This window comes from Triturus cristatus, chromosome 10, assembly GCF_964204655.1.
Source record: "Triturus cristatus chromosome 10, aTriCri1.1, whole genome shotgun sequence".
NCBI lineage: Eukaryota > Metazoa > Chordata > Amphibia > Caudata > Salamandridae > Triturus > Triturus cristatus.
The window spans coordinates 550594129-550620689 of NC_140593.1; the positions used below are offsets into that span (position 1 = coordinate 550594129).

At 41.3% G+C, this 26561-nt stretch overlaps 1 protein-coding gene across 6 annotated transcripts in view; it reads right to left on the minus strand.

Annotated features, from left to right (window-relative positions):
* Positions 1–26561, minus strand: part of LOC146789704 (sodium channel protein type 5 subunit alpha-like) — a 975168-nt gene that overhangs the window by 594404 nt on the left and 354203 nt on the right. The window lies entirely within an intron of this gene.

Consider the following 26561-nt stretch of genomic DNA (forward strand, 5'->3'; position numbering starts at 1 on the left):
TACCACAAGGGCAGTAACGAGACGATAAAATAAAGCTGCATGCATACAGACCTGATCTTCGGAGCTGGAAGCGCTCCATGATTTATGGTGCAGCTGACAGTAATCATAGTTGCTTTCTAATCATTCTTACAGTGGTCTCTCTGTCCCCAGGTTCAAGCTAATATTGATCACACTCTTAATTCAGCATCGGATCTTCACTGTTTGCTGTTATCTTGCTCACCTAAGTATGCCTCAATGTAACATCTTTTCTAGTTCCAATTTTGTTCTTCGCCAGACCCACAGAGGTGCAGATGCAACACACAAATATATTAAATATATACATTTTTGAATTGCTGTGGGTTGGTTGGCTCTTGTATTTTTTTCCCGAAATTGTAACAGTGAATGTTATATTGATCTTAGCTGTCCTGGAAAGAAGCAACGTTTAGAACTGCTGACCAGGATGCATCACATTGGGTGCAAATCTAAATGAATGTAAGACCTGATCCTACAAGCAAAAGTGGTCATACCTGCAATACTTCAAGCTGAAATATACAAAAATTGATGGGTGCAATTTTGCATTGATCTGAGCCACCAGAAATTACTCAGGGCGCATTCTAGTCCATCGTTCATTTGCACACAATAACACCTTCCTTTGGACCCAGCCACGTAAAATGTAAATGTAAATTTGATACTTGTATAGCACACTACTCACCCACAAGGTTCTCAAGGCACTTGTAAGAATACCGCTGTGGAACCCATCCTGGCTTTCCCTGTGAGGCGTCACCTCCTGGGCACCCCCAAGGTTGAGGCCAGGCATCCTTAGCGTTGTGGGGGCTGTTGTGGAGATTAAGCAAGCTATTGCCCAGAGTTGCACTCCATGATTGGAATAGGCACCGAGGCAAGAATTGTCAGATCTGTGGAATTTTTGAGCCCAAGACCCGCCGAGGCAGGGAATTGAACCCTGGTCCAAGGCTAGACCTCTGCATCAGGGTCTGCCGCTCTAATCATTGAGCCACACTTCTCCACATGCAACTCAATCTTGAGCTCCAATAGGAATAGTTCAGCCAAGCCAGGCTTTCCCTAAACTAAAACAAAAGCAACCCAAGAATGGTTTCCCTGTGATTGGGGCAGGGCCAAGACTGATTTGCATATGCCTGAGATGACATGGTTGGCAAAATATTGATGGACTGGGGGTGTGGCTCTGCATAATTAACAGTGGCTGAGATTGATTGAAGCATTCCATCCATCAGTAGTTTGTTGAATTTGGTGCTATGCTTCAAGCAACTGAAAGCTTTTGACAATACTATATTAAGTAATGGTCATGTTATTAAAACCTTCTTTAAAGAGTATTTAGAGAAGGATGCAGGCCTACTAGGCACTCAACAGATCCCAAATCTAAGCTTTTAAAATCAGTCAAATCACCAGTTCTGTATTAACTTTTGACTCCCTACCAATCCAATGACCTTCAAGGGCCACACTAGCAGATGTAAAGAAACCACAGGATTGCTTTCTATTTATAATTAATAGCTGTCAACCTGATTAACACCAAAGTCAAAGAAGTCATCTAAATCTTTCACGCTTCCATCTAGGTGAGCATATTTCCCTGACCCCACAAATATTCTCTGTGGCTCACCTAGAAGGTATTTTTGACTTCTAATTAACCTTCATCAAGCAAATGAATTCTGTAGTCAAATATGCCAACTGCAACTCTAAACTTGCCAAAGAACCTCACCTCCTATCTTAAACAAATGCCAGAAATTACCCCTGTGATTTCTTACCTAGACTAATGTGACTCCCACTGCCCTAGAATTCCCAACAGCATCCAGACTGACCTTTAGATTTAGCAGGTTGAAGACAATGTTGTCATCTACAAGCTGAACACTTCCAACTCGCCCTCTGCATTCAAAAGTGGCTAGTGCTTACCAGGGATCAAATAGCTAAGGTGGCGGGTGGGTGGAAGCCATGTGGCCTAAGAAGCATATATATGAAACCTCAAAAGAGTTGTGGACTATGTAACTATGGGTGCTCCCTAATATATGTGAAATAGAATACTCTGCTTGACAAAATCTTAACTAGAATCTTAATGGACAATGAATAACCAAAATGAGCAGGCAGCAGAATATTTATTTAGCAGTTTATGGAGCACATTATTCTACGCCTAGGGCATAAAATATGTGATAAGTATAAATTTAAAACGAAGAAGCAATAACTTGGTTATTCAATTGGAATGAAATAGTATCTTATGCCTTGGGACACCAATGGTAATCAACACCCTATTGCTTAGTTCCTGGGTTGTGGTGATTTCGGTGCAGCTGTGAGATGATACATGCAGACAGCTACAGTTTTATTTTCTTCAGCCGCAAAGGACAAAAACAGGGGGCCACACAGGCCCCTGGTTCAATGTTGTTTTTTTATATATACTTTTCCAGGGGGCAGCCCTGGCAGGCTGAGACTCACTTAAAGCACTGGCACTGACTACCCACAAGAAAAATATCTCAGTTCAATTTTCTCACTGCCAACTTAATAAGTAGACATGCTTCTTTTAGAAACCTGGGCTCCAACTTTTCCTTCACCCTGTCTAGTCCAGTGATCAAGAAACACACGTTTAGCAGAGCTAGAGACACTAAAACATCTTCCAATACACCGTGCACAACAAGAGGAACTGCCTAGACGTCATAAGAACCACAAACACACTCCTCTTTGTTAGGACAGCAACTTTAAACTGATTCTAGTACTACAAATGCCATGAAACTGCCCAGCCGCGGCCCTTGTAGGTAAGAGCGGTGGGACCTGGTTAGGGGGGGAATGCGACAGATGAACATGAGGAAAAATTAAATAAATAATAAAATGTTAATTTTCCCTCCTCGTCGTCTGTCGAAATCCCCTCGCCCACCACCCGGCCCCACAGCTCTTACCTGCACGGGCCATGGCTGAAACTGCTTTGCCTGGTGAGAAGTGTTAAGAAAGCAAAAACTAATAAAATAGATAATACAGTTGCCATCAATTCATGAAGTCCTGATTTGAAAAGTCGGAAATATAATTTCTGCATTTAAAGCAGACTATGACTTTATTAAAGTAGATTTTCCAGTAGGAGGATATCTGCATGATTAAATCATGTTGAAATGTGCAACTAAGACTTTTCCATTTGTGTTTCTTGAGGAGAGGTTTATAGTCTCCACCTGTTGCCTTCCTTGTTCCTCAGTAGAAATGCACTTACTTCTTCCATTCATAGAATTGCATTCACATTGGCTTTAACGGTGGGAAACTATCAACAAAATATTTGCAATTAAGTACAAACCTATGATGTTGAGGCAAATGTTTGCACTGAGCAGTATTTGCAGCAATTTCCAAGATGTGCAAAATTTGCTGATTCTATGTAGCACTCCACACTACTCACCATCTACTACCTAGCAATTGTTTTGTAGCAAAAGACCGACGGGTTCAATCTGCATGTATGAAGCAGGAATACTTCGGCTTACAATATCCTTTCTTCATGCTGAAGTGAGTAAATCACTCCCACTGTGGAAAACTCATGGTTTTAAACTGCACGTGTTTCACTGCTAAATTCACAGAGCTATACTTTGAAATGAAAACAAGAAATGCTAAGCCCAAGCGTTACTATTTTCAAAGTTTCAAAATGAAAACGTTAGACATTGGCTTCAAAACAACTTCTGAGCAACTGCTGTTGTGCCAAAAATGTGTATTGAATGAGTGCAAAGAATTCCTTGGCTTAGAGTGACTGGTCCTGTGCTATCCTTGAAGGTCTTTCAGAGGTACTATCCTTTTAGGATTTAACTTGTGTCAGTCCTAACCAGTTGGCTTCTCCAAGGAACAAGGCACAGGTCCTGATCTGTATTTGGATGGTAAGGAAATGCCCATCAATTTTTGGAGGAAGTGGTAAATCCACAGGGAAAAGGCCGGTCTAAATTGGTAGAAACCCCTTGACCTAAGAATGGGCCACAGGTACCTTCGTTGAGGGGGATAATAATACCTACAGAATAGCACAAAGTGCTCCAAAGTCTGGGGTGAGCAGTCGTCACAGGAACACATTTTAATAGAACTCGGCTCGGATTGCCCTGAATGGAAACAAAGGTTATATTGAATTGTGTCCCTTGTTTTGAATATGTTTAAGAGGGTTGGAGATTACTTTGCTGATAGTGTATATAGGGTACAGTCCACTGATTCATTTTTGCAGATTGACACCTTGGAGGAGCATTCTATACGGAACACACGTTCACCAGACTTAGGGGCCATCTGATATATGCCAGCATCTTCAGTGCACTGATCAGGTGTCTACAAAAACCTGCCTTACATTTACTCATGTTGATTCCTGCAAGATATGAACTGTTTGTTGGAAGTGGGGGTCCTTATCGCTTACTGCCGCCACCAAATGCTGGAGGCGGGAGTCCCCCACCCCTCGCTTCAACGTTAGGCTAAGTAAGGACACCGTCTGAGATAGCCCTGCTTGCCCCCTTAGTAGCTTTGCACGAGCAGCCAGGCTTATCTCCAAGGCACGAGTGTTCAGTATGTGCAACCACGCTCACCGTAACCCCATGATGTTACCACAAATAGACTCCACACGAGTTTTAATAAAATGAGTATAATCTTTATATAAACAATTATACGATCACACGATACAAAATCAACATATAAGAATGGGTAGTATTCTTCCCGGTGGGTTGGTAGGTTCTAATCCCAACCACTGCTTCTAACCAACAGTTAAGCTCATTTCTAACCGTTTCCAAAACGTTAGGCCAGTTGTATTGCTATAATCACACATGTTGCAAAAGGAAACAAATACTGCAATGCGTAACAATATTCTCATATACTGTGCAACAGAGAAATAATGCCCTATGTAGCGCCATAGTCATGTACTTTGCAATTGAAGGAATATTGCAATGCATATCACCACCAGCATGCCCTGTACCAGGAAGAACCAAAGCAATGCATCACGCTACAATCCTGTACGGTGCAATGAAGAAATAGCACACTGCGCCACGTTATCCTCAGATACTATGCACTGAAGAAATAATGCAATGCGCCACATTACAATCAGGTAATATGCAAGGGAAAAATACTGCAGTGCGTAGCGCACCAAGCATGTCGTTTGTCAGGCACAAATGAGGTCAGGCGTCATACGACAGTTCTATAGTTCTTTAGCAGCAATAATGCAAAGTGTAATACAACAGTTTTACGTGCTACGTTAACAATGACCGAGTTATGGATCAAATGATGACACAAAAGTACTACTTCCCACTCTGGCCCCAGCACTGCCCCTCCTTGGGTCAGCACAGGCCGGAATCTGAGCCAAAGCAACGGCTCGTGCAGCTGACTGAGCCGGGCAAAATTCATAAACCTTCACAAGAATAATCACAATCTCACTTGGACCTACTCATAATGTGGCCATTGACATCTTCACCAGTGTCTGCTGGCAGACTGTACTTGCTTTAATTTGTATTTTTATTTCATTTTGTAATTTTATAATGTGTTCCCTATCACCCTACGGTGACCTCAGAGTAATTGTGTAATGGTATTTCAAAGAGGGACTAGTGAGCTGCATTGTATTCCAGGAACCAGGTGATAGAGAATCAATCAATCATTTGGCACGGAAGGAAGGTGCATTACCGCAGTTGAATATGTCCACAAATAATAATAAAGCCTTGAAGAAGAGCAAGAGTCCAGGATGAAGAAGGACAAGCCAATCTTAGTCATCCTACTGGAATGGAATACACTGGAGCTGAATAGAGTGGTGAAGTCCTTTTTTCTCACAACAAGCATTGAGGAATACACAGAAGGACGTCACAGACTTGATAGCAGCTAGAACGGATGTCTTTGGCTGGTCTGCTTTGTTGCTAGGATAGTTCTTTTTGAGACTGTTGGCCCTGATGCCTTGGAGTATGCATATTATTTTAGTACTGTGCGAAGAAGCATGGTTTGAGTGATTAGGCTATCCATTGCTTTTGCATGGTTTACAATTTCATCCCATTTTGAGGTGCTGCAGGCAGGGTTAGGATGAGTGCAGAAAGATGCAGTGTATGCACAAATTCACGCTAGAAATTGAGAGTCTGTTGGGTTTGTCACTTGAATTCTGGCTTTCAAGATAATAGCCATGATTTAAATTTGTGTGGGAATAGTAAGTGCTCTGATTTTTGGAGAAAGTGCTCAATCCAGAGACAATCCACCTGTGTACTTACATTCACTGTCAGATAATATGGTGGAGTAAATCTCACGGGTTGATTCCCCTGTGGATTTAGCACTTCCTCCAGAAATGGAGGGACATTTCCTTACCACCCAAATGCAGATCAGGACCTGTGCCTTGTTTCAATTGTTAACTGATCCTGCTGCGTCTTTTGCGGTTTATTGTTTGAAAAGTGTCCTGTACTGGAACAAAGTGATTAATTCTTAAAATGATATTTGGCTTTTTAACGTCAGGGTTCTTGCAACTCTCTGTGCAATGTGATGAATGTTATCTATATTAATTCTGTAGATCTTACTTGTAAATTCTTACATTTTTTATGATATACTCTGTGGTATTTTCTTGTTGTTTTATTCTTTTATAATTTTATATCTTATAATCAAATAAAGATTTTTCAATCAATCAATCATATTAAAAACAAAAAGTCTGGACTAGCCATCAAAGCATCTTTAGATTAAAGCCTGTCCACATAAAACATGAAAGCTATGCTACTATTTGTTTTGCTCGCTCCCCGAAGAAAATGAAAATGATGGGGCCTATTCACAAATAGTTTTTTGTAGAACATATCGTGGTTCTACAGCAGTACTGCTTAAGTACTACAACATGCAATTCACAAATCTACATTTGGAGACCTCTTCCTCACCTATTTTTTCAATGCAGAGATCCCCACACAATCAGGTCTACATTTTAGTATTAAATGTGGGAGGTAAGGAGGGAGTTGTTGTAAAATGAGGAATACTTACACCTAAATGGGAGGGGATTAGGAAGTCGTAAGGAGGGGTTAGAGAGGGACGTGCAAAAACAAAACACCCTTCAACACAAAAGAAAGCCATTGCTGTTCACAACTACACTTTTAAAGTTACTGAAGCCAAAAAGGACCCAAAACAGTTGTAATGTATGCCAGCCCCTCCCTGGAGTAAGTCCAGCACCACACAACACCACTCACAGGTACTGTAACACACTCTTGCAGAAAATAATGGAGACAGACTAAAACATCAACCCACAGGAAATAATGTTTATATAAATAACATTATTTCGACTTCTAAAATAAATACATACATGTTGATTAAATTGAATAAACATATTCAAATTCAAATATATGCACATTCATTAATTCACTGTCACAGTTATCAAATGGCATCAGAAACAGTTTCGATATAAAAAAAATAAGCCATATCAAGGGATTAGTTATTATAATGCTACCTTGAAATTCGATTTAGCCACATATTTATACATAAATCACCTGTTTGGAAGTGCATTGAACAATGCACTCCCAAACTAGTGATTTAAATATAGGTATGTTGAATATCGAAATTAATGAATGTTAATGTATTTGAATTAAGCACTACTCGGAGAATATACCAGCATCATAAAAGAATGAATTCTAATAACATTCCACTATAGTAGATCTTTTCATGACTATGCCTTTATTGTGTGTTTTCTGTGTCCATACATTTTATTTCAAATTGTATTTATATGAGAGGGTTAAAAACACACTACTTAACAAAGGCCACTCATGGCCGAAAAGTACTGTGTGTAGTGTCCCTTAGATGAGCAAAGTGGGCTAGAGTGTGAGTTTTGTTTCTCTACACAAACTGGTGTGATGAAAAAAACTAACTTTTGATATATTTATGGATATAAAGAATTGATAAATAAACATATTCGCAAAAAATAAGAACACAATTATATTAATATTAAAGGCATAAAAAACATAAAAGGTTTTGCTGCATAACAGTTTTTAAAAATCAATCATGCATAACATTTAATAAATTTTTATGCGTATTAAATTAAAAAAATAATGTGGGTGGAATTATTTTCAATATGTTCTTTAGGGATTTTATTTTTAAATTAAATTCACATTTCAAATAATTTAATACACATTTAAGTTATTAGAATTAAAATAATTATATAAAATGATGTTATATCATTTTTTTACAATAAAATCTTTGTAATACTGTTTTTCTAGTTTAATAAATCTTTCTATACTATACCATGGAGAGATCTCTGACCTAGTTGTGGAGACCTACGCATAAGTGTGAAATGTTATGAGTAGTAACATTACACTTGTAAATTTTGATCTAGGAAAGCATCACCGGAGGGTGAAGATATTGAAGTGTAACCTTAGGAGTAGCTTTACACTCAGAAATGGTGAATAGCGAAAGTGTAAATTTAGCCCTACGTGCAGTTATATGTTTAAATTTAGATTTATATATGGGCACTCTGTTTTTTCAGCTTATTTCTCTCCAAACGTTTTTTATGCAAGTTGAAACAGTTGTTTGGAGGACTTAGCCTATGATTTAAATGAGTCACACCCCCCTTGTCAAAAATATACCACACCACAGTCGGGATAGAAGCCACAAAAGGATCCCAGGCTGCAACCAAATCCAGAAAACAGATAACTCACTCGGTCACAGCTGAGCCCAGGGACGATTTTTAGACCCACACAATAATCAGGATCCCAGACATCATTACATGGTCACACCAGATGAGTGGGAAAGACTGGCACCTAGAAAGGCCAAAAGTAGCTTTACCAACATCATTGTAATACCAGAAACAAAGGTAACTAGACTGGTAATTCTAATAAATTAATACAAACATTCCAGAAACTGCAGCTGTACACACCTAATATACACAAGTCTTAAAGACATTAAAAAACACCCACGGATATACACACGCTCCATAGTCAAAGAGAGGTTGTTCAGCCGCCAAAGATCCAATTACGGTCTACGGGGATGGGGCAAGAGCACAGCAATGAAACATCTGAGGCTGAGGGAATTTGCACACTTATGGCCTGATTACAAGTTTGTCGGTGTGGGAGTGGGCCGCCACGCCAGCGACCTGCTCCCATACCACCAAACCCATCGCTGACCACCCACCAGATTAGGAGTTTTCTCCTAGTCTGGGGAGCAGAGCTTTGGAGATCCCAGATGGTGAGCCTTTGAAAGGCACCCCAATGGGAACACCAATGCAAGTTCCTGCATGGCATCGACTGTTAAGTCCATGCCGTGCAGGAACTGCGGTGCATGCATACAGGTGGGCACACCATGTGTCCCACTGAATGCATCCCCATGGCCCTGAGGCAACAGGGGGCCCTCTAGGGCCCCCTTAGTTTCCTCACCTCCACACTTTTCATGGTGGGCTCATCGCCATAAAACTGTGGCAGGTGAGGAAACTTACAATATGCATGCTGGTGTCGCAGAGGCACCACCAGCATATTACAGGCCCCAGACCGCTCCAGGACCGCCAGGGATCGAGGATCTCTGGTGGCAGGAGCAGTCACATGGAGGTCCAACCGCCCAACTCTTAATAGGGCAGTCAGACCGCCGATGTGGCGGTAGCCACTCCACCACCGTGGGTTTGGCAATCCATCGGACTGCCAAACTCATAATCAGGCCCTTAGGCACAAAGACAAACAGGCAGAGCCCAACAATTTAAAAACAGCCTTTGAAGAATTTTAAAGTGGGTTGGTAGCAACATTGGAAAATCCTTGACATCCTCACACATATGTACTTCTCAAAGATAGTTGGAGAAACACTCATTCAGTCTAGAAACATACACAAAAACATTTAAGTGATTGGCAGGACTCTCTGCCATTTACTAGGCATGACGGAGAACTGTTTGTCCAAGAGTAGGTAAAATCTCAATTTTTTTCATGACATTATAAGAAATTTCACAAATGCTTTTGAAATTACAGAAAGTTTTGCAAAATTTACTTGGTGGTATCTTGCTTGAAAATTGACATGTGAGCATACCTTGAGTTAAAATGCCTTACATGATACTGGCAGGTGGTTAGTTAGAGAAGAAAAGTATGTGGGTTATGGTTTTACTTTTTCTGCAGTTACCAGTTTCATGTGTGTGAAAATCATGCAAAACTTTTCAACTGTAAAATCTTATGTCATTTTATGCCATTCATTTAGCACAACATTTGCAGCATTTGAACAGTTTCTGCTATGGATACAAACCCAATCCTAGTTTGGATATAATGTCATCATAATCCCGAAGAACTGCCTCTAAAAGCATACAAAGTCCGCTCTGGAAAATAGAGGAGTAAAAACCAGGGGAGAATTGATATATAGCAGTGGCTTATGCTCTCGAACTGCCCGGTACCGATACTTGAGTTGTAATATGTGGTCACCAATTGAACTGTCAAACTTACTTTGCCCTTCCTGGCAGCGGTGTTATATTGAACCCGGCTCTGATAGCATTTGCTTGAGGAGTTCCTCAGCCTAAAACTGCGTTTGCAAACAGTCACTGGTGTAACAAAAACTTGAGGGGGCCCCCCCTGCAAGGTACATGGAGGCCCCCCCTTTGGACTCAATCTGGAGCTCTCTGGCCAGAGTACTGTGCTGAGGTGGCTCCCTGGAGCCTGGGGGATTCAGGGGTCTCTGTTACGCCACTGCAAACACTGCTAGTCTGGAACTTTAAACGGTGGGTGGATATTCCTGGGCATCAGAATTCATAGAGAATATGGCAGATCAGTGATTAACCAGCTTGTGATAGCTGCCAAGCACAAAGCTGACCTCATGGTGGATCAGGCTCTGTCATGCAACATTAATATCATACAAAACAGCTGGGGTTGCATTACTCACTTCCCAGCATGCTGTACAGCCCTTACTTCCAAACACATCAGGCAGCTGTCAAGTTAAGGCAGATGAAGAACTTAAACAAAAGCCTCTTCACAATAGATACCACGTAGTTTACAAAATGCTAGTTAGAACAGACCATAAACTCCAAGTAAGGGCACTTTTTAACCATTTTGTGAGGGCACGAAACCCTCAGAATTTAATAATCCAAGCAAGGAATGAAAGCCATCAACAACTTGTGAAGCCAAGATATTCCACACCTGAAAAAGACAGTCTGAAAGCCAGAGCATTGCTGTAGACAATCCACCATTGAGGAAGAAAATAACTCAAGGTAAAATTCACAAAAGATGATGCAACTAACCAACCAAGAGAATGAGAACTGTTATTCTGTCACGGGGACTACAATGTCTTTCAATAAATAACAAACGCAGGGTATTGAAAAATAATTGTGGATCAATCAACAGCAGTGCAAGGACCTCATCGCCTTGTCTTAAGGAAAATAATGACATTTGAGAGAATAAAGTTGTCATCCCTGAAAAGTCGCCATTTCCAAACATGCCAATAGACCCAATTCATGCGGAAGACTCACGATTTTTTTAAGCAAAGAGTTATTTTGGTTGTCTCCCGTCTGAAATATTCTATGCTTCAAGAGACGTCAATGGGCAAATACATTCTCCTTATTATTTATTTTTTTAAATCTCCAATTTTACTCTTCCTCCTTTCTCATTTGAACATTGCTGGCTAGAATATCCCTACCCGCTCTCGCAAACGCTTCCGAATGGGCTGCGATTTTGAGGTCAAACACTTCGACTGCCTGTTTAAAATACTGATGACCCTAATATGTTTGTGGCCCTTATTTACTGTTATGAACATGGCTTTGGTGCCTGTTTAGAATGTTTAAAAATATTGATGAACTGAAAATGTTTGTGGCCCTGGTTTGTTGTTATCAACACATTAGAGGAGATACACACCATGCGTACGGCAGAATTCTACAATGGACCCACAATGGAGCCACCTGACTTGTAGCCAGATGTCATACATTTGGTACTGAGAGGACTCTTTCACTGCAGCCACTCTCAGCATCTATATTTGGTGTTTTATACAATTTAGTGCGCAGTGCATAGAATTGTTGAGTGCAGCATGTAGCTATATTAGTACGGCACTTCAATTTGCCTTCTATTAATAAGTGTACCACTTTTTTTTTTTTTTTAAACACATACTTTAAGTATCCATAGCATATATCGTGTTCCCATATCACTTTGCATGACATACACACAATGGGCATTGTATGTACATAGGTTAAAGAATATCACTTACTTTATAGATGTCTCATAGGGCTTGGAAACCAAGCTTCTTATTTACAATACGGCAAAATAAAAGACCTTTTGTATCCTAGTGGTGTATTTTTTCACTTTTTGTCTTTGCGTTACAGGGAATAGCAATGTAGGTTCCCGATCATACGTCATTGAACTTACTGGACGTACCCCAGTTGGCAGTGACCCATCTGGAATCATCAAGGATCTGACACGTAACGGTCCTAAAGAAAGCCAATGACCTCCTAGAGGCGCAAGTAGGCTGAAACATGTCGACCTATACATAGATGTGATGGATAGATAGCTCATGCCCACCACATCCTAACACTATTTTAATTTCACCCCTGCCCTGGTTTTAATAAATCACACTTTTCTGGGGTAGGGGCTAATTTTAGATCACAGCGCTTCTTTCACAGATCCCACTATGTCTCGACATCTAGAGACTCTTCCTCCTGGTGGAGGCAAGACCCTGTGATGACACTATCAACCACTAGTACACCAGTACAGATAACATACCAATGACAGAAACTGGTTGCTGAGGGTCTCAATATAATTTTGAAGACACTCTAGGTTTGAGAACGGTGAGGTTTCCCTCCTTCAGATTTTTCTGGCATTATCATAAGAAGCTGAGTGAACCCCCTACTCTATTACCGCTTCTAACGCCTTAATTTGATTTTTCTTGAGCTTACACAGGAGACCTATAGGATGTTTCATTTGCTCACTAGGTTGCTCTATGAAGGCTGAGAGGGCCCTGATGTGGAGCTGGGTGTTCAGAATGGCCACAGGGAGTGGTTAAAACGTCACAACAGGTTACGGCTGGGTGGAGTGCGCACCTTCAGATTTCAAAGCTCACTTCTTGCCGTGTATGGCAGTGTACACATCAAAACAGGTCCAGCATGAGTAGGAAGCAAAAAGAAAGTCTTAGAAAGTCCAAAAAAGAAGGATAGTATTGTGTTTTGTGCTAACTTCAATGGTTTCTTTCATTGCTTTGTGATTTCCGTTACCGCAGTGCAGTTATTTGATGCATTCAGGTCTGTCATTCACTGGTTGTGCAGCCACTCCCTTACTTAGACCTTCTCTAAATCACAGCCAGCTTTGACGTCACAGACACAGACAGCTGCTTTTCTTTAAATGAACCGTCAATGACAATGATGCAGCCGGGTTGGAACACGCAAAAACAGCCAGCTTCAAGTACGTGTGTGCAATTATTTCTATACATCCATGTCTCTGTACATACAAGGACGCCCATCTCAACCATTTGTCCTCTGTTATTTTTAAGGCATGAAAGTTTGAAAGGGGTATGCCCTGTATCTCTCTGGAACAAATGAAACTGTGAATTGTGTATCAATGGGCAGAGCTGGTCTGCAATAGTACTCTCATAGGCACATAGGGCTGTAGCAGCCTTGATACAACTGTTGCCATGCAAACCCCGCCTATGTTGATTCAAGCAAAACAACAACATTGTGATTCAAAGTTGTTTGTAAAAAAAGTCTTAAATGCTCAGATGATGCATGTTCCATAATTGTCCTGAGGGACTTAGATACAATCCAGCTGATCTGTATTCACTGCACAGGCACACATTCAAACTGTCCACTCTGTCCTGATGAAGGCTAGTTTAGGTTTTCCCATCGAAACATGCAGACCTCATTTTATGTTGGGGGATGACTTCTTAACTCCATAAAAGGGTTAACACGCCGAGCTTAGAGCACGACTAGCACCATCCTCGGTAAATTATGAGGACTGATACTAGAGGGACAAGGTCAGATGAAGCTACATGTTCCACATTTGTTTTTTAACTCTGTTGTTTTGATTTACTGACTTTATTTCTCTTATCTCCTTTCAAACAAGAAGCTGTCTAATTTAAATTGTTTATTGCCTACGGAGTCTTGGACTGATAAAACTCTTGTAACTCCTCATCTTTGCGCGGACACTTAATTTCTTCTTGATAAGCCTAGTTAAAATGTATTAAAATTATATGAAAACGATTTAGCAAGTAGGACAATTTTGCCAGGATGGTCGTGCTGTGCGCTCCAATTAGAAGTCTAATAAATGCACTCAAATATGTTTATAGAACAGAGAAGAAATATCCCGCAGAGGCAGCTAAGTCTGGCTTCTGGACATTAAAACATTTGTACTGAATTTTCCCTCTTGTAAACCCATTTTGATGTAATTTTCATGGTACTCAGACCAAACCACAACCAGAGGCAGCCAACTCGTGTCCTTCCTATGCAATAATCCCCACAGCACTCATGTGTCGCCACCTACAGGGACAAGCAGATCTGCAAACATCAATGCAAACATGTATATAGTATTCATGCATCTGCACGTACAGTGAGGGCCAAGCCCAGCCCTGTGTGAGCAGACATGTTTATGGCATTCAAGTCTCTCTATTTAGAGACACAACAACCTCTGTCCATGTGTTAATTCTAGGCATTCAGGCCTCTCAAGAATCAGGAACAAGCAGTGTTATCCATGTAAGAAATGTGTACAGCATGCATGTCTCTCCACACACAGAAATCGTTTGTTCCTATCGCTGTGAAGCTGAACAGTGTTCTTGTCTCTCTAACTTTGTAAGAAACACCAGGTGGAATTTAGGTCTCTCCACATCATATGCAGTCATTGTGAACAAAAGGAGCATCGGGACAATAACATCTACCAATGTTTCTGTATACGAATTATTAAAATAAACAAAAAATAGGCATAGCTCTGCTTGATAAATGAAATATTGATCCTCCTGAACTGACCTGGTGGTGGTGGGTGGCAGGGAAAATAGTGCTCCAGACTCAAAAAGGGGCAAGACAGCAGGGTAAGAACACCTTAAAAACCCACACAGATAATGAAACCATTGTGAAACAAAGGGGAGGAGCAGACAATCCTCTCTGTCACCCAAAAAGCAAAGATTTCATTTAGTATTTCAAACCCAAAAGACTGTGTTTTGTTGCATCAATGCTTTCAGTTCGATATTTTAATCTGGATTCGTCCATACCAAAAACCTAAAGTACAGAAAATGGCATCAGAGAGGCAACTCACCAGCAACTCCACTCAATTCCATAACACCTGACAATCACCAAAAAGATAAAACAATGGATTGCAGTTGCGTCAGGGTGAGAGACTTTGCTTTCACCAGGTTTCATCCTAGAAGGAAGCAGCTATACTGGGGACACAGATGACTATTGACATTTTAGTGAGACTAATACCCGGACTTAGAATTTGTCCAGCAACAGATTTTCCACCACCACCTTGGCAGAGGTTGAAAATTCCCCCATTGTAGACTTTTCTGCCATCGCTAAAGCGCTGCTGTAATCATTCCAGTGCAGTGGCAGCTCCTCCACTAAGGTGGAGGAGCGTCGCCCCACTACTCAGTGAGCAGCACAAAAAAAGAAATTTACAATAACACAACTAATTATCATTGTCTTTTACTTTGCCGGTCTCTGAGCCAGGTTGAGTGGGGCGGGGCTAGACTCCCCGCCGTCAGAGCAGAGTGAGGAGTGGTTTGCACTCCCATAAGTGCACATGATGGTTTGACCAGCCCTCTTGGTCCGGCCAAACCCTCATGTGCACTTACTATCTTCTCCACTGAGCTGTGTTGCACAGCCCGGTGTAGAAAATGCCCAGGCTCGCCAGGCACTGACTGAGTAGCCTGTTTGGGTGCTCAGACCAATCACGACGCTGCTGATGCAGCATTGTAATTGGCTAGGAGAGGCAGAGAGCGTGGGTGCTTCCGGGTCTGCAACTGAGGAGAGGCGGTGGCTGCGACGTCAACATGTAAGTTTATTTTTTATAATTTTTTTATGCCTCACCACAACCATTCCGAGGCAGCCGCCGCTGTTCCAGTGGCTTGATATTCAAATGGTAGCTTTCACTGGACGCTTTAGCTATTTACTGGCAAACCGCCAGCAGATTTCTATCATTGTCCAAACAGCTGGCAGAATTGTATCCCTTAATTGCAGGCACTAGATATTTACCTGAAAAAAGCTAGTACATTTTGTGTACCCAGATTCCTCACTCCATAAGCATGCTGAGGGACAACTCCCTTGTGCGTTAAGGACTCCATAATTCTGTCCTACTACAGGTTCTACTATTCATTTGTGGAAGATCAACAGATCTTGAGAAGGATTTGCATTCTACATACAACACAATAACAGTGACTCTTGTTGACAGATTCTCCTCTGCTTTACAACAGAAAGCATAGAAGACTCAATAGAATTATCATAGCGGTATCTCCAACTCTTCAAACCTATTATAAATAGGTGGGTTTTCTTCTCCCAAGGGATTCAATGTATCCACTACTTGTTTACAGAGCTCTCCTTTTCCACCCACTTCTCATGGAGCTCTGAATCTAAGGCTGAACTCGCGGTCTACTAGTGGACAAGACCTGGCAAACATATATTCATATACTAGCGTTCACTTTTTCTGTTTGTTTGGATGTATAATTGATACTTTTTTTTGGGAGGTAAAAATATTTCTTACAAAGTGAGAAAGTAACCTGCATAGATCCTGTTCTGTAAATACAATATTCATGCTTCATTTTAAGTCTATGAAACAGTCATTCAAAAGTTACATACATTTATAACACACACTACAAAAAAAAAGGAGAACTTAAAAATAATTAGGAAAATAAAACAGGATCAATTATGATTTAGTGCTGCAGGTACACTATACAAAAACATATGCTCATGATATACTAGAAAGCTCAAGACCTGTTCAATATAAGTAATTATACTTATAAAACTCATAAATTGTAGTGAAAATAAAGTGAAATAACGCATAATTAAAAGTAGGTTACAAAACAATTCAATTCAGAAATCGCCAGATTCTATCAAGTTTGGCAGAAGAGCCTACCCTTTTAGCGTATAATGTTTCTTGTTTGAGAACTCTCTGCATTTTTATAAGCCATTGATGGATCGTCTGAACCACCTTGGCTTTCCAGTTTGCTAAAATAAGAGATCTCGTAATTAATGTTGCAATAAAACTAAATTGACATTGACCTAAGGTCAAGTCTTCACTCATCTCTGTTCCGCCAAAAAGGGCAGTTAAAGGGCTCGGAGGCAGATTGATTTCCAATTCTTGACTGATTTCAGAAAAAAACATCTTGCCAACAATTATTTAGGTGGCAGCATGTAAACCCAACGTGAAGCCAATCCCCAGTTGTAAGACCTAGGATCAACAGTGGGAAACATTTTATGAAGCCGATCAGGAGTTTAAAAGATCATCCATTTGCTAAACCATGCCATCCTTCTTAGGTTGGCAGCCCTGACCGTTTTGTAGCCCATTTTGTTATAATTCTGCCATTATTGCAAGTAGAAAGTGCAACCAGTAGTCGAGCAAATCTTCTCCAGGTGGTCGAGGATCACCTGTTTACTCTCCGCTGATTTACGTAGTTTGTACCAGTTGCCTATCCCCTTAGTTTTGGAAATAAAGTGTGCCTTCCCAAGGAGAACGCCTGGACAATCTATTTTGAAGATTAGGCCTGCACAGAACTGCTTAACCTGTGCATAACCAAACATCAGGAGACTGCTTATATTACTCTTGCGGTTTAGTACTTGCTGCCAGGAGAGAAACCTTTTGTTTCTATAAAAGTCTTGAAGAGTAACAAACACCAATTTTTCCCACTGACTGCAATTCTGACGTGACCATTGCAGCCCCAGAGAAATGCATTTATTTAATTTCATTTGTAGGTGAAGCCATGGAATATCATATATTTCCCATATTTTTTGAAACAGCGAAGTAATCACCCTTGGGGTCTTATAGTGTGTTTTTTGGGAAGTTTGGGTAAACTTAAAAAGGGAGCAAGGTTGATCTCTGATTCTTTAAGCATAGTTGTAAGGAAAAAATTGGCATCAATCAAATCCTCCAGATTATTATAGTTTAGCCAGTTGAGAATTGAGGCGTAATAATATAGCAAAACAGGTCCTGTGCACACGTCTAGGGTATAAATACAATAATAATTCTGTAATCGAGAGTAGGTCAACGCTGAAGGTTCTGTAGATGTTGGTTTAATGCAAGTTGAGATTTATCAAAGCAAAACGCCAGCCGACACGTGTTTCGTCAACAGGTAGTTACCTGTGACTCTTCAGGGCTGATATAAGTGCCTAGTATGAGCGTCAAGATGTCGGTGAAAATTCCTTGGGATTCGAAGGTTAAAGAAATCTCATTTGAAGTGGATGTAAAATGAAAGGCATGGGCGGGTGTGTCCGTGTAAGAGAAAAACCTGCTGTAGGCGAGTCCAGCTTGTGAGTAAATCGCTGCCGAAATGCGGGACCTACTCTTGATTACAGAATTATTATTGTATTTTTACCCTAGACGTGTGCACAGGACCTGTTTTGATATTGTTTTGGTATGGGTTCTAACCCACACCTCGCACAGGGGTTTTGGGTCTTCCCCTGACCTGTTTTGCACCGTGAAGCATTTGTTCTTTGTCTTTTTTCGCTGCACCTTATTGTTTACCTGCCTGGCGCCAATTCTTTTCCTGTTCTTTCAAAACCCTTCGCAGAATTCTACAGTAATAATAGAGCCGTACATCCGGCAAGGCAAGACCTCCATCCTCCGCTTCTAATTGAGGAATTTGTAGTTTTAATCTCGGTTTTTGTGCAGACCAGATAAAACGTCTAAATTCTGACTGGACAGAATCGAAAAAGAATTTTGATCATTATATTGGAAAAAAGAAATAAAAATAATGGAAAGATATTGATTTTAATGAGGGCTCCCCGCCCCATAATCGAGATGGGGAGATTTTCCCATTGTTTAAGCAGGTTATGTGTTTTATTTAAGGTGGAGATAAAATGTAATGGATATAAATCCTCCAATCTCATGGTCCCAAGATCCCTAAGTATCTTATTGGCTTAGTTTCTATATAATGTTCACACATAGCAAGGGACAAGATATCAACGGTGCTATTAAAAAGAAGCACCTCTTATTTGGCATGATTTATTTTATATCCTCCAATGTTAGTAAACTCCCTAATTTCATCCAGGGCTCTCGTTAGATTATCCCTATCCGCTGCTAAATAAAGTGCCATATCATCGGCAAGTAATTTAAGTTTTGCCGAACCTGGTAGGGGAGCGGCGATAGCATGATCCTGCTGAATAGCACATGCCAGGGGCTCAATAAACAGGGAAAATAGCACAGGAGAAAGGGGGCAGCCATGGTGTGTCCCCCGACTGATAGAAATTGTGCCTGCAATATCCCTATTAATAATTATAGACGCTTTTGTATTGTGGTACAACTTTTTCACCACCTGGCAGAATACACTTGGGATCGCAAATTTGTTTAAGATTGTGAATAAAACATGCCATTGTACTCTGTCAAATGCTTTTCAGCATCGAGCATTATTACAGCCACCTTGGTTTTATTAATATAGAAGTAATCGATCGCCTGCACTAAATAATGAGTGTTGAAAGCCAAAAGTCTGTTTTTAAGAAAGCCATTCTGATCATGATGGATAAGTGAAGGAGCAACCTACGAAAGTCTATTTGCAAGAATTTTAGTAAAGATTTTGTAATCATAGTTTAATAGACTAATAGGCCTGTACGAATCAACCTCATCTTCTGGTTTCCCTTTTTTAACAAAACTTATTACTGCAGCTTGAGTAAAGTTTTCCGGAACTGGGTCCCCTTCAAGGATCCCGTCAAATAAATTTTTTTAAGAAAACAGAGATTTGGGGAGAAAAATCTTATAGATCTCGGAGGGGATTCTATCTGGTCATCTGGTCCATAGGCCTTAGCTCCTGGAGATAAATTTATCGACTGTGTAACTTCCTCAAGAGAAATAGCTGAGCTCAAAAGCTCTTGTGACTCAAGTGGTAATATAGAGATGTTTATCCTGCCAAGCCAAGCTAAAGCAACCTCTGAGCTAGTGTTTTGCGTTTTCGGCATAGAGGTCTTTGTAATGATTAAGTAAAATTCTGAGATTTCCGAGAGACGAAAAGCACAGAGTAGTTGGGTCTACTATTTTTTTTATGTGGTTGGTATTTGATCTCTTTTTAGAAGACCAAGCTAGAAATATGCCTATGTGATTGCTCTCCTCATATCTTTTCTGTAATACCGTGTCATGATGTTAAATTTCTTTAGCTACAAAGTATTCTTTTAAGTTGGACTTGGCACCAGCGAGTTTAGCTTTCCCTTCTGGAGATGGAATAGCAAGATATTCTGCTGTTGTACTACTTAGCTCCTTCTCCAGCTGGAGTCTTTGAGTATTCTCTTTCTTCCTCTTGAAGGCCAAGTATGCAATCACCTCGCCTCAAAAGAAAGCTATTAAGGCATTCCAGACAGTAAACGTAGAAGCGGTGTTAGTATTTAATTTTTTTAAAACTCCTCCAATACAAAACGCATATGCGAGACCCATTGTTCATCAACAAGAAGAGATTTATTGAATACCCATCTGGGCCTGATTTTTGATTGAGTTTTAATTTCAAGTTTCACAGTAATCAGTGCATGATCTGAGAAAGAATTTTCACAAATCTTGGGCTCAGTCTTTAAAAGAGTATGTGAAATCAAAAATAAGTCAGTCCGAGAGGAAGAATGAAATCTTTCCGACTGGCAAGTATACTGTCTTTTATCTGGGTATTGGTCCCTCCAGCAATCTACTAGTGCAAAGTCCCTTATAAAATCTTGATACAGCTTTCTAATCTTAGGTTTAGTTTGTGTTTTGTTTGCCCAAGAGCAATCAATGCCTGGATTTATTGATAGATTAAAATCGCCCCCTAGCACTAGATACCCAGACTGATTGGTTGCAAAATCATACAGGGACTGCAGGGATGTTGGGGAGCCCTCAATAGGGCCATAGTAGCTCACAAAGTTAAAAAGCTGGTCTGTAATCTTGATCTGTACCCAGAGCCACCTTGCACTATTATCTTTAAGAACCATCAGGATCTCGCATTGGAGTTTCTTAGTTACTAATATAGCAAGTAGCAACCCCTCTGACAGCTGCGTTGGAGGTAGCGTACAATTCATGTAGAATGTAGCCAGGGGGTTTATCTAAGGGAAAGCCCTACTTATACTGTGTCTCTTGTATGAGTATTATATCGGCTTGTAGAGATCTAAACCAAGCCATCATAGATCGTCTTTTGACTTTATTATTAAAGCCATTCACGTTACAGGACACTACCTGCAGCATTTCAGTAAACATTTTTTTCCCATATAAGCACTGCCTGATAGCAGAACAAGAAAAAACAGAGAATTTTTCATGGGTCTTTGAGCTTTTTACACATATCCTACATTTTATTTCCCACTCGTGACCCTGCCACCCTCCCCTCCCAACCCACTTGTGTGACCCCCAACCCAACCAACCCACAGGCTCCCTTGACCTTGGAACCCCTGCCCGTCTAGGGATTGCTGGGTGCCCCCCCTTCACGAGTTACCCCCCTCCCACTCCTTCCGTGATCCCATCCATCCTCCCCCTTCTGTGATACTTGATGCCTAGCTAATTGATTTATTTTGTTTAATTTTCAATATACTCTGTATTAATTCAAATTACTTAATACCTTGCATTCAGCCATGTTTATTACAAGTAGTTAACAAAATCATACACTGGATTTAGGGATGTAAAATTATTGTAATGTGTTGAGAAGTTGTGTTGTGAAATGATGATGAATGTTAAAGTTTCCACCTGGCAAATTATATATTCATTTGTTGAATTTCGTAACTATACAAACTGCAAATTGTGGCATACTTTGCAATCCTTATTTTGAAACAATTAAACATCGGAATAAGCAAAATTAAGAGCATGGGGTTTGTAAAACTTTTCTGTTTATTACTATTAATCAGACATATGGAACAATGCAGTTAAAAGTAAGTATTTTAGATAATCAAGTAACTGAAAAAATTGCAGTTAGCAATGGTGTTGGAACGGAAAGTCCCTAGGATGGTGACGGGTGTACATTCCTGCCCTGAGTGGCAAAACAGAGGAGTGGGAACTTGAAAAGGAAGCAGGTTCCCAACACAATCTTCAATTATTCAGACACGTACTCATATTTTGTGTATAGAACGGAGTATAAGAAGGGGAGCGAGAGGTCCCTAAATTGTCAACTATCAAGCAGCCAGTTTGGCTGTATGTAGAGGAGAAGCTCTGAAGGACTTCTACCTGTGACCAGGACAGGGGACTAAGGCCTGCCAGTCTGGAGCCTGGAGCAGCAGTGCCTGCCTGCTTGCCAAGATCAGTGCGCCCTGTAAGGAAGATGAGAGCAGCTGGAGGGAGCAGGGTCAAGTGAGGGATCCTACCGAGTGTATTCCCAAAGCAAGGTGCGGAGTAGTGGCTGCTGCACCGATTAAGCCATTGTCTGTGCGCACACTCAAGTCAGCAACCCCGAATGCAAGAGGGGGGCCGCTGTAAAGTTAGCCGTTGCTTCACTGATCAGGCGGTTGTCAGTGTGCACTGTGAAGTTGGAGACCATGTCTACCTGCTGCCGCTGCCGTGAAGAGTACTTTAGTGCAGTGCCGTCCCGATTGGGTTCTAGCCTGTGTGTGGAGTAAAGTAAGTAAAGTAAGTGACCCTTTGTGTTCACATATAAATACTCCTTTTCGTCATAAAAGCAAATATCTAACTGGACAACAATTTATTGCTGCTAATGAACGTATTTTGAGTTGTGAGCCTATGAACACTCCCTGCACCCACCTCCTCCTTGCCCCCGAGAAGCCTTGGACTGCTCGACCCGCGCTACCACTGAGAGTCAAGTGCTGAAGGGGGACTTGGCCCAGTTTCTCAGGACCCATAGTATGTTGGACTCCAGGACATCAGAAGTAAAAGGCTTCAACTCCCACAGCTGGGCCCGATAGTTCCTGCTTACTCTGTGGCTCTCTGAAAGGGGTCTGACAAATGCCCTAAGCAAATTATGAAACAGCTAATAAATTACTGCTGCTTTTCAAATAGCAGTTGTTGTATAAATATATAAGGAGCTGCCATTCATAACCGACCTGCCACTAACAACCTTACAACCACACAAGTAAATCTGTGGCAGATCACAGAGGCAAAGACTGGAGCAAGACTCTTACCCTACGGTAAACTTCCTCTGGCAAACCTGGGCAAATGACCATTCTGGTAGTCCATGGGAAAGTCAAAACAGCTCAGAATAAAAGATAGGGTTCTTTAATTTCCAACAGAACACAAACCATAACTTAAAAGTGGAAGGATCTGTGACCAGCCAGGCCACTACCATGCTTCAAACTAAAACATGCACAAATGAGCAAATCTGTGACAGAGCCTGGGGTGAACGTAAATGCCCAGCCTTTACCCCAGACCAGACTCATTTTACAAGCGTGTAAAATATATTCATCAGTTATTTCACAAAAAGCAAAAATGACTACATCTTGAAAGGTTATGTAGTAGAATATTATTAGCAAAAATATTGTCTATGATATGCAGGAAATATTGTGTCCTGCATATAATTTCTGAAAATATTGTGACAGCGCGGTTAAGTTTTCTATTATTACTCCAAAGGCGTAATATTTCTGGAAACGATATCTAGGGCAAAATATTGCTATCAGATGATTTTTTGTTTCAGATATTATGGAACCATACCTTAAAAAATGACTCCTCACACCTCAGATACCACAGGCCAGCAGGGGCAGGAAATGTACACGAAGAGCCAATTGGGATCAAGTAGCTCTCGTTTCTCCTAATGTGCCTTCCAACATGCAGAACACGTATTGCTTGGGTGCACACCTCTACCCACAAAAGCCTACAAAATCACACCTAGACAACAAAGCAGGCAGGGACAAAGCCTGCAATAACCAGGCACATCACCCCATTTGTGATTCAGATGCCATATTTGCACCAGGAAGGCTCACACCAGTCCCATGTGATCAACAGAGCTGCTGCCTGTGGGGAATAGGTAGTTCACTGCTGAGAGACAGCACTTGGAACATCTGCACACTACTGCAGCTTTAAGGGCCCTGTTGTAAATACCATGTCACACTACTGCAGCTTTAAGGGCCCTGTTGTAAATACCATGTCACACTACTGCAGCTTTTAGGGCCCTGTTGTAGATAGCATGTGAGTATCACCTATGCAGTGCTGGAAAGTGGGTGGATCAAGCCAGATCCCGGTTCCAGTAACTATATCTGGGCCTGATCTGGGATCCTCCTGACTCAGAAATATGCAGAATTTGTCCTGGTGTCATTTGCCAACACAGTTCAGCAGCACCCACACTTTATCTGCACTCCATTTCTGGCACCAACCTGCAGGTAGTGATAGGGCTTTCTTATTTTCACTTCTATATGGCCACAAACAAAGGCCTGATTTAAAAGCCCATCAGCCCTTCTTTTGTTCAAGTATCATCCTGGCTGGGAGCTATCTGGAGCCTAACATCAAGATGCCAATATAATAGAAGGAACCAAAAGCAAATAGCGTATCGCTTCACGTGTACTTTATAGAAGCAATGACTTGGAGGATGGTTTTTGACTTTCTACAACCACGATATGTAAGAGATGTGTATACACTGTAAGAATGCAAGATTTATCTGAGTGTATGAGTAATTACACTAATAATGATTTAAATGGCACCTACAAAGGTATTTTTTATTTAGTTCTTTTGTAGCGCTACCCAACCCAGTGTAGGCTATACATGTGTCTAAATCAATGCACAGGAAATGTTACTTAAAAGAATGAGGATTATAAAGTGTAGGAATTACATATGGCCTACACTTGTAGATATTATGGGGCAGATTTATCAATATTTAACACTACGCAATGCAGCAGGACACCTTGCTGTGCTACGTGAAATCAAGAGGCAGGTATGAACCGTATTTAACACTATATGGCACCCTTGCGGCATGGTGTAAGGGTGCCTGCATTGCAGGCATGTCATTTTTGTGCTGGAAGCGACACATTCATGTACGAAAAACAAACTCCTCGGAGGCTTTTTCCTCGTTCTATATTTGCTGCACAATGCAGCACACATAGAAAGAGGAAAAAAAGGAGAGATAAAGATGGGCCTCCACGTTACACCTCCCCTGAGAAGGTGTAGCATTTTGATGCATTTCCAGGGCTACCACTCATTGTAAACCTGGGAATGCGCCAAAATCGATGGGTGGATGCGTGGGAACACACACGCTTCACCCATGGAACTCCTCCCTGGGGCAGTGTAGTCACTGCCTTGCTTTACTCCAGATTTACGAAGCACCACTAGGCTACACAAGGTGGGCTTGAGTCAGAGGCACAACTAGAGCCAAATTTCGGAGGGGGCTAATAAAAATTTGGGGGGGGCTAATTCCAGCAATAGGCAGAGTGGAGATGCAGGGACTCTAAGAAGGGTGAAAAAACAACAAAGTCAAATTAACAAGTAAATGGTCTCTTAAAGACCTGTGAAGTACTCGGGTGCATCTGTGTGTGTGCCCAGGAAGCAGTCCCAACCTGGGCTGACACACACGACGGGGGGGCTGAAGCCCTTTGAGCCTAATGGGCATTGCGCGCCTGGCTTGCGTGGCTAGGTAAATCTGACTTTAGTGTTGTGTTACTCTTGCGTTACCTTGGATGACGCAAGGGCAATGGAGCACTTTGATAAATCTGATCCTATCTGTTAAGAGTGAAACGTCATGGAAACTCATTGTCAGGACATAAAAGGTAAAGCAGTGATTGTCTGTACAAACAAGAATGTATTCATTCCCAGATGAGCCCTCCTTTGCAATCTTAAAATAACAGGCAAAAAAAATACAATATGGATCTAAACCTTTGACTTATAGTTTGCTTGCAGCTCTTTGATGCCAGTAAATAGAGCACTGTGCTATATTAGAAGGAATGCAAAGTATGAACTGGAAGTAACTAAATGATCTGAGTGTCAAAATCAGTAGCCCACTTACCTAACTACATAAAATACAGATCTGTGACCTGCATGTTACATGCTGTGCCTTGCAGCAGGCACATTAACCCTCTATGCTAGTCTGAGTCAAAACTGTGATTGGACAAAACACAGAGCTCTCCCAGAACTGCATGAACCATCAGAGTTATCTTGCGCTACGATAATTCCCTCAGAATTACTGGGCACACAAAGGTCTCTGCAGCAGGTATCTTACCCCTGTAAGATATTTTAAAACGCAGACTCTTTGTGGCCAATTAAGGAAACTAGAACATATTCACTGGCACATTTTTCCTTGGTGCCAATCTCTTTGCAGCAGTTGTTTTTTAAAATAAAGTTATACTCGGGGCTTTAATTGGGCCGGGTCTCACCGGGTCTGAGCACCTGCAGAAGTTTTTTAAAGGGGGCCTCGAAACGGGTCTCCATCGGGCTCTGTTTTGGCACAGGCGGCCCATTTTTTCCCTGACTGCAGTGACAGCAGGCACATCGATGGTGCCTGCTCACACTGCTCACTTCTCACTAGTGGAGAAGTTACGGCATGACGTCATGCCAGGGGAGCGTTGTAGGCAGGGCACAAGTCCAAAAAAAAGAAGTGGGGGGACGCTCCAAGTTAGGTGGTGTCGCCGGAAGTGACGTCACGATAGGAAATGTCACCAGCAAACCTCGGCGTTGTCATCACACTTCCTTCCTATTCCAAACCCG